This window comes from Mobula hypostoma, chromosome 12 (genome assembly GCF_963921235.1).
Source record: "Mobula hypostoma chromosome 12, sMobHyp1.1, whole genome shotgun sequence".
Classification (NCBI taxonomy): Eukaryota; Metazoa; Chordata; class Chondrichthyes; order Myliobatiformes; family Myliobatidae; genus Mobula; species Mobula hypostoma.
The window spans coordinates 63,695,147-63,705,553 of NC_086108.1; positions in this window are offsets into that span (position 1 = coordinate 63,695,147).

A 10,407-nucleotide genomic window follows, 5' to 3' on the forward strand; every position below is an offset into this window, starting at 1 on the left:
CAAGATCTAAACACTGCACGTTTTGCAGTCTGATAGCATCTAGGGTCACAGGAACCAGCATTGGTGATGATAGAATCTGAGGTCTGGATCCCCTTCGATCCAGTACAATCGGTATATTTTTATCACAATTCAATTATGGGATATGGTTCAAAACCATGCATTACCATCACTTTCTCAAACGTCTCTCTGGGGTAAGCATGATATGCTGGACCTGCTGTCAATACCCATATCCCATAACTGCATTTTAAAGAAGAATGGCTTCATCACTTGCATATTTATCCACTTTACTTAATGCTGTCCTGCCCCTTCTTTCACCAACTCCAATATGCAATGTGTTGCCATGTGCATCTTGTCTACTTGAGCACTCAGTCATTGTGATTCAGTCCCAATAATCCACATCAGCTCATGGCATATTGAATAAATAGCCTTAAATCTTCTTGCGCTTTCCCCCTGCCCTGTTCCTGCATCCCACTCCACCTGTCTGCCCTCTCCATCCTCTGTTTCTTTAGTTCCCACATTTTATACATCCAGTCCACTCTTGGTATTAGCCATCCAGGCCCAAATATGTGGAATTTTCTTTCTTAATGCCTACAATTCCTTCTCCAATCTGTTATAAAAATAAATATTGCTGTTCCTCTGTTCTGAGAATTCTTTGGTCACTCTCAATCTCTTCTGCAAGAGCATCATATTCTTGATGACAATCAGTGAAGCAATTCCAGACACTTAACTGGAAACAAATATTATAAGTTTCAGCATATCACCCTTATTACGTTATAACATTTAACTAGTCACATGAAGGATCTTTTTTAATTGTTGTGAGTAGATTTTAAAATGTAGCATTCCTAACATAAGGACTACAGTAGAAACTTTGAATTTGGGTATGGAAATCATGTTTAATGTATAAGCATACAATTTCTGAGGAGAGTATGCATTACATTCCAAGTATTCACTTCAGTATGTAATGAATCCCATGTCTGGCTTCCAGCTGCAATGTGGAATCTGGTTTTGAAAACCCTGACATTTAAAATGTAGCTGATATTGTGTTCTGAAGAATTTATGTTAACAATAAGTGCCAATAGAACAGAATACAGCTTATTTTGGATGAATCTTTTTGTCTACATGTTAAATGAGAACAAAAGCAAAGCTAATTCCTGTGAATAAGGTAGCTATCTATAGAATGGGAAAACATTACTATAAAGAATCAACCATCATACCAGCAGTGTTTCCCATTGCTGTGTGAAAATTGGACAACAGCTTTTGAGCACAACATTTGACAATTAAATGCATAAATCAAAAAATTATGTGTAGGCTTTTCTCAAAACTTGAATCTAGTTCTTCACATACTGTATATTGAATCATGTGAAGTCGTAGATATTGCCTTGCAGATTGAACGTATTAGTATATTTGAGGTTTTGTAAGTACCCATATAATATTATTATGAGGTGTCATTAATAAAAGTGAAATAATCTCTCTGGCAATGAAAATCAAATTTTCATCTGTGTAGACTTATTTTTCAGGTTTTAACAATTGTGTGTGATTAAAAAAAACATAAAAGAAGCAAAAAGCCTCAAATTTACATTTTATCAGTTAATTTTAAATAACTTGTTCTTTCTTTACCACTCTTCAAGGGCAAGAGGTAGAAGAAAGGAAACTATAGTTAGTCTGACCTCATTGATGGAGTCAATTATTAAGGATGGGGTTTCAGGGTACTTGGAGGCACATAATAAAATAGGCCATAGTTTGCATGGTTTCCTCAAGAGAAAATCTTGCCTGACAAATCTGTTGGAATTCTTTGAATAAATAACAAGCAGGAACATCGGTTGATTTTGTATCCTTGAATTTTCAGAAGGCCTTTGACAAGGTGCCACACATGAGGCTGCTTAACGAGGAAAGATTCTAGCATGGATAAAGCGGTAGCTGATTGACAGGAGGCAAAGAGCGGAAATAAAGGGAGTCTTTTCTGGCTGACTGCCAGTGACTGGTGATGCTCCACAGGGTCTGTACCGGGACTGATTCATTTATTTTGTATGTCAATGATTTGGATGATGGAATTGATGGCTTTGCTGCAAAGTTTGTAGATGATATGAAGGTAGAGTGCCCATAAAAAGTATTGCCCCTCCCCCTGGAAGTTTTCATGTCTTATTGTTTTACAACATTGAATCAGTGGATTTAATCTGGCTTTTTAGACACTGATCAACAGAAAAGATTCTTTTGTGTCAAAATGAAAACAAATTTCTGCAAATTGTTCTAATTATTAAACCCAAACTAATTGATTGTATAATTACTCAACCCCTTCAAGTCAGTATTTAGTAGATGCACCTTTGGCAGCAATTGCAGCTTTGAGTTTATGTGGATAGGTTTCTATCTGGACACGCAATTTTTCCCCATTCTTTACAAAACTGCTCAAGTTTTGTCAGATTGCTTAGGGATCGTGTGTGAACAGCCGTTTTCAAGTCCATCCACAAGTTGTCAATTGGATTGAGGTATGGACTCTGACTTGGCCACTCCAGAACATAAACTTTGTTGATTTTAAGCAATTCCTGTGTAGCTGTGGCTTTATACTTGGGGTCATTGTCTTGCTGGAAAACAAATCTCCTCCCAAGTCTCAGTTCGCTTGCAGATTGCATCATGTTTTCCTCCTGATTTCCAGGTATTTTGCTGCATTAATGTTACCCTCTGGTTTCACAAGTCTTCCTGAGCCTGCTGCTGTGAAGCATCGCCACAGCATGATGCAGCCACCACCTTCCTTCACGGTAGAGATGGTGCATCCTTCTGCTGACTCATGCTTCCTCAGAACTACTTGTCCCTCCCCCTATGTTTGTATCATCTGCAAAGATGGCCACACATCATCAATTCTGTCATCCAGATCGTTGACATATAATATGAAAAGTAGCGACCCAACACCAGCGACTACAGAAGTCTTCATCAGCAGGCAAACAGAAACGTTCCGTTTATTTGCACTCTTTGCATTCTGCCAGGCAGCCAATTTTGTGTCCATGGTAGTATCTTTGCTGTAGAGAATGGGCAAAGAAATGGCAGATGGAAGACACTGTAAGGAAATGTATGGCCATGCATTTTGATACAAAGAATAAAGGCATAGGAAATTATCTAAATGGGCAGCGTATTCTGAAATCAGAGGTGCAAAGGGACTTGAGAGACCTAGTACAGGATTACCTAAAGGTTAACTTGACTTGCAGGTTGAGTCAGTAGTAAGGAAGGCAAATACAATGTTATCATTCATTTCAAGAGGACTAGAATATAAAAATAATGATGTAATGCTGAGGCTTTATAAGGCATTGGCCAAACCACATATGGAGTATTGTGAGCATGTTTGGACCCCATTTCTAATACTGGCACTGGAGAGGGTCCAGAGGAGGTTTATGAAAATTGTCATGGGAATGAAAGGGTTAATGTATGAGACGTATTTAATAGCTGTTGGCCCATATTCACTGGAATTTAGAAGAATGAGGGAAATCTCTTTTAAACCTACTGAATATTGAAAGGCCTAAATAGAGTAATGGGAGAGCCGAGGACGGGAAGACACAGCATCAGAATATGAGGACATAAGTTTACAACAGAAGGAAGGAGGAATTTCTTTAGCCTGTAGGTTGTGAATCTGTAGAATTTATTGCCACAGACAGCTGTACAGTCCAAGTCACTGAGTATTTATAATCGCAAGTCAATAGGTCCTTCATTATTAGGGGTTTCAAAAGTAATGGGAAGAAGTGGAGAATGGGTTGACAGGGAAAATAATCCAGCCATAATAATCCAGTGGTCTAAGATTACAGTGGGATCTAGGCCAACCTAATGAAGTGGGCCTAGGAACGGCAGATGGAATTTAACTTGGACAAGTGTGAGGTGTTATACTTCGGTAAGTTAAACCAGTGCAGGATTTGCACAGTAGGTGCCATGGCTCTGAGGAGTATTGTAGAATGAAGAGACAAAGGGATACAAGTTCATAGATTCTGATCATAACATGCTAATGAATGAATCACTGATCTGTTCATTGCAATTATTTTCATTGACGTGGATCTTGCAAGGACACAGAATGACAGGGAAGCTGCAGAACTTAGTCATGGAAACATAGTTCATTGAATATTTTAAAAAATTTTTTGAGGATGTGACTAAACACATTGATGGAGTTAGAGCAGTAGATGTAGTGTATATGGATTTCAGCAAGGCATTTGATAAGGTACACCGTGCAAGGCTGATTGAGAAAGTAAGGAGGCATGGGATCCAAGGGGATATTGCTTTGTGGATCCAGAATTGGCTTACCACAGAGTGGTTGTACACGGGTCATATTCTGTTTGGAGGTTGGTGCCTCAAGGATCAGTTCTGGAACCCCTACTCTTCGTAATTTTTATAAATGACCTGGATGAGGAAGTGGATGGATAGGTTAGTAAATTTGCTGATGACACAAAGGTTGGGGGTGTTGTGGGTAGTGTGGAGGGCTGTTACAGGTTACAGCGGGACAATGATAGGATGCAAAACTGGGCTGAGAAGTGGCAGATGGAGTTCAACCCAGATAAGTGTGAGGTGGTTCATTTTGGTAGGACAAATATGACGGCAGAATATAGTATTAATAGAACATAGAACATAGAATATTACAGCACAGTACAGGCCCTTCGGCCCACAATGTTGTGCTGACCTTCAAACCCTGCCTCCCATATAAGTCCCCAACTTAAATTCCTCCATATACCTGTCCAGTAGTCTCTTAAACTTCACTAGTGCATCTGCCTCCACCACTGACTCAGGCAGTGCATTCCACGCACCAATCACTCTCTGAATAAAAAACCTTCCTCTGATATCACCCTTGAACCTCCCACCCCTTACCTTAAAGCCATGTATTGAGCAGTGGTGCCCTGGGGAAGAGGCGCTGGCTATCCACTCTATCTATTCCTCTTATTATCTTGTACACCTCTATCATGTCTCCTCTCATCCTCCTTCTCTCCAAAGAGTAAAGCCCCAGCTCCCTTAATCTCTGATCATAATCCATACTCTCTAATCCAGGCAGCAGCCTGGTAAATCTCCTCTGTACCCTTCCCAATGCTTCCACATCCTTCCTATAGTGAGGCGACCAGAACTGGACACAGTACTCCAAGTGTGGCCTAACCAGAGTTTTATAGAGATGCATCATTACATCGCGACTCTTAAACTCTATCCCTCGATTTATGAAAGCTAACACCCCATAAGCTTTCTTAACTACCCTATCCACCTGTGAGGCAACTTTCAGGGATCTGTGGACATGTACACCCAGATCCCTCTGCTCCTCCAAACTACCAAGTATCCTGCCATTTATTTTGTACTCTGCCTTGGAGTTTGTCCTTCCAAAGTGTACCACCTCACACTTCTCTGGGTTGAATTCCATCTGCCACTTCTCAGCCCACTTCTGCATCCTATCAATGTCTCTCTGCAATCTTTGACAATCCTCTACAATATCTACAACACCACCCACCTTTGTGTCATCTGCAAACTCGCCAACCCACCCTTCTACCCCAACATCCAGGTCATTAATAAAAATCACGAAAAGTAGAGGTCCCAGATCAGATCCTAGTCACAATCCTCCAATCTGAATGTACTCCCTCCACCATGACCCACAAGTTCTAGCCTAATAGCCTCATAATTTGCCCTTCCCCGATTAAAAATTTTCCTGTCCTCTCTGATTCTGTCCTTTTCCATGATGATGCTAAAGGTCAGTGAGCAGTGGTCACTGTCCCCCAGTTACTCACCCACTGAGAGATCTGTGAGTGACCCGGTTCATTACCTAGTACTAGATCTAGTATGGCATTCCCCCTAGTCGGCTTGTCCACATACTGTGACAGGAATCCATCATGGACACACTTAACAAACTCTGCCCCATCTAAACCCTTGGAACTAATCAGGTGCCAATCAATATTAGGGAAGTTAAAGTCACCCATGATAACAACCCTGTTATTTTTGCACCTTTCCAAAATCTGCCTCCCAATCTGCTCCTCTGTATCTCTGCTGCTACCAGGGGGCCTATAGAATACCCCCAATAGAGTAGCTGCTCCCTTCCTGTTCCTGACTTCCACCCATATTGACTCAAAAGAGGATCCTGCTACATTACCCACCCTTTCTGTATCTGTAATAGTACCCCTGACCAGTAATGCCACCCCTCCTCCCCTTTTTCCATCCTCTCTATCCCTTTTAAAACACTGAAATCCAGGAATATTGAGAATCCGTTCCTGCCCTGGTGCCAGCCAACTCTCTGTAATGGCCACTACATCATAATTCCATGTATGTTTCCAAGCTCTCAGTTCATCACCTTTGTTCCTGATGCTTCTTGCATTGAGGTACACACATCTCAGCCCTTCTACCTTACTGTCTTCACACGATTTATTCTGCTTCTCTTTCCTCAAAGCCTCTCTATATGTTAGATCTGGCTTTACTCCATGCACTTCTTTCACTGCTCTATCGCTCTGGGTCCCATCCCCCTTGCAAGTTAGTTTAAACCCTCCCGAACCATGCTAGCAAACCTACCTGCAAAGATATTGGTCCCCCTAGAGTTCAGGTGCAACCCATCCAATCTGTACAGGTCCCACCTTCCCCAGAAGAGATCCCAATGATCCAAAAATCTAAAACCCTGCTCCCTGCACCAACTCCTCAGCCACGCATTCAACTGCCATCTCCTCCAATACTTACCATCACTGTCACGTAGCACTGGCAGCAATCCTGAGAACGCCACCCTTGAGGTCCTGTTCTTCAGCCTTCTGCCTAGTTCCCGAAACTCACACTTCAGGACCTCATCCCTCTTCCTGCCTATGTCGTTGGTCCCTACATGTATCATGACTTCTGGTTGCTTTCCCTCTCATACCAGGATGTCGTGCACCCGGTCAGAGACATCCCAGACCCTGGCATCCTCTTAATGGTAAGACTCTTGGTAGTGTGGAGGATCAGAGGGATCTTGCGTTCTGAGACCATAGGACACTCAAATCTGCTGCGCAGTTTGATTCTGTGGTTCAGAAGGCATACGGTGCATTGGCCTTCATCAATCGTGGGATTGAGTTTAGGAGCTGACAGGTAATGTTGCAGCTATATAGGACCCTGGTCAGATCCCACTTGGAGTACTGTGCTCAGTTCTGGTCACCTCACTACAGGAAGAATGTGGAAACCATAGAAAGGGTGCAGAGGAGATTTACAAGGATATTGCCTAGATTGGGGGGCATACCTTATGAGAAGAGGTTGAGTGAGCTCGGCCTTTTCTCCTTGGAGCAACAGAGGATGAGAGGTGGCATGACAGAATTGCATAAGATAATGAGAAGCATTGATCGTGTGGATAGTCAGAGGCTTTTTCGCAGGGCGGAAATGGCTAACATGAGAGGGCACAGTTGTAAGGTGCTTGAAAGTGGGTACATCGGAGATGTCATGGGTAAGTTTTTTACGCAGAGAGTGCTGGGCTGCCAGCAACGGTGGTGGAGGTGGACGTGATAGGGTATTTTAAGAGATGCCTGGATAGGTAGATGGAGCTGAGAAGAATAGAGGGCTAGAGGTAGTCCTAGGTAATTTCTAAGGTAAGGCCATAATCGGCACAGTTTTGTGGGCCGAAGGGCCTATATTGTGCTGTAGGTTTTCTATGTTTTCTGAGAGTACCTGGTTGCACACTCACTTGGTCATTTTCAGGAGGGTTCCCCATTCTGACCAGGCCCACAATGCCGCTAACCCAGTACACAAATGTTAGCTAGAAAATGGATAGGGAGCATACTCTGATTAGTGATAGTCAGCATGGCTTTGTGAGGGGTAGGCCATTCCTCATGAGCCTTATTGAATTCTTTGAGGAAGTGACAAGACAAATCGATGAAGTGGTACTGTTGGGATTTTAGGAAGGCATTTGACAAGGTTCCCCATGGTAGGCTCATTCAGAAAGTCAGGAGGAATGGGGTCCAAGGAAACTTGGCTGTGTGGATTCTGAATTGGTTACCCACATAAGGCAGAAGGATATAAATGAAGAATATTCTACTTGGAGGTTGGTGACGAGTGATGTTCCGCAGGGATCTGTTCTTGGATCTTTGTGATTCTTTAAAATGATTTGAATGAGGAAGTGGAAGGATGGGTTAGCAAATTTGCAATTGACACAAAGGTGGGTGGAATAGTGAATAGTGTAGAAAGTTGTTTTAGGCTGCAGTGGGACCTTGATTAGGAAGCTGGGCTGTGCTGAAAAGTGACAGATGAACTTCAATCTAGAAAAATGTGAACTGATACCCTTTGGAAGTTCAAACTTGAAGGCAAAACAATGTTAATGGCAGAATTCCTGGCACTGTGGAGGAACAGAGGGATCTTGAGATCCCATAAAACTGCCATGCAATTTCATAGGGATTTAAGAATGTGTATGGTGTATTGGCTTTCATAAGCCGGCCAGATGTACCCAGTGAACTGCAGTGCCCAGCAGCCTACCTAGCCCACACGAGCCTAATCACGGGACTATTTACAATGTCCAATTAACCTATTAACTGGTATGTTTTTGGATTGTGGGAGAAAACCAGGCAGACTCACTGGGACAAATGGCCTAATTCTGCTCCTATATCTTATGATCATCCAAAGGATTCATCCACATGATTCAGAAGGAGAATGTACAACTGCTTACAGATCGCACCAGAATTGATCTCCAAACTCTGGAACACTCCAAGCTACAACAGCATCACCCTAACTTCTAAGCTACTGTTGTGCCAATTAGGTCCTGCGCTGTGGTTATAAAAATATAGTTTCATTAACATCAGAAGATATACTTTTAAACTACTGAAGAATTCTTGACAAAGGAATAAAATTTCTTGGCACGTTGATGTAATTAGTTGTTGGGAAACAAATTTTCACTTCAACCCAAGTAGAAAAATTTGGCACAGAATTAACATTGAGAAAAATAAAATCCTATTTAAAATGTAAAAAATTGCAGAGCCGTAATTTTTTGTTTTTTTTTTCTTTATATAAGTTCCATAGAATTCTAACAACCTTTTAATTGTGGTTACGAAGTTGAAACCTTTAACAATTATGATCAGTTAGGCAAACAGAGAACCTATATTTACTGACTGGTACCTTCTTTGGTTCAGTTCATGTGCACGTAAATTTAGACAACTGAGTACTTATGGGTGTACTCACTTGGTTTCTCTGACCCTCCATGATCAGTTAAAGACAAGAAATGTAATATCTAGGAAAAGAAGTCTACACTGGTCTTCTTCATCCCAACGTAATCTCCACATTTTCGACTGAGGATCATCCACTTCTGCCATGGTTGCTTTCCACAGAGTTGTTGGTGCCTGTGCTCCTCAAATCCTCCATTCTTATTATTTTTCCTCATCAGATCAATCTATTACCTTTCAATTTAATCAGCTCAGGATTATCTGAGACAAAATGCTGGAGGAACTGAGCAGGTCAGGCAGTATGAATGGAAAAGAGTAAACAGTCTACGTTTCAGGCTGAGACTCTTTGTCAGGACTGGAGAAAAAGATGAGAATTCAGAGTAAGAAGGTGGGAGGGAGGGGAGAAAGAAGCACAAACTGGTAGGTGATAGGTGAAACTGGGAGAGGAGGAGGCGTGAGGTAAAGAGCTGGGAAGTCAATTGGTGAAAGAGATAAAGGGCCAGAGAAGGGGGAATCGGATAGGAGAGGGTAGAAGGTCATGAAAGAAAGAGAACAGGGAGGAGCACAAGAGGGAAGTGATGGCAGGTAAGAAGATAAGCTGAGAGAGGGAAATGGGAAGGAGGGATGGTGAAGGGGGTGTGGGCATTATGGGAAGTTCGAGAAACCAATGTTCATGCCATCAGGTTGGAGGTTACCCAGACGGAATATAAGGTGTTATTCCTCAACCTGAGTGTGGCCTCATTGCGGCAGTAGAGGAGGCCATGGACTCACATGTAGGAATGGGAATGGGAAGTAGAATTAAAATGGGTGGCTACTGGGAGATCCTGGTTTTTATACTCCAAGCAGGTGCTCGGCCAAGTTGTCTCCCAATTTATGTTGGGTCTCACAAGAGGCCCAATACAAGAGGCCTCATTGGGAGCACTAGATACAGTATATGACTCTAATAGACTCACAGGTGAAATGTCACATCACTTGGAAGGACAGTTTAAGGCCCTGAATGGTAGTGAGGGAGGAGGTGTAGGGGAAGATGTGGTTCCTGTTCCACTTGTAAGGATAAGTGCCAGTAGGGAGATTAGTGGGATGCATGAATGAACAAGAGAGTCGCGTAAGGAGCGATCCCTATGGAAAGCAGAAGTGGGGAGCGGAGAGGGAAAGATGTGCTTGGTGGTGGGATCCCGTTGGAAATGGTGAAAGTTGCAGAGAATTATGTGCTGGATGAGGAGGCTGGGGGAGGGGGGGGGTGACAAGAGGACCCCTATTGCTGGTGGGGTGGCAGATAGATGGGGTAAGGGTAGATGTGTGTGAAATGGAAGAG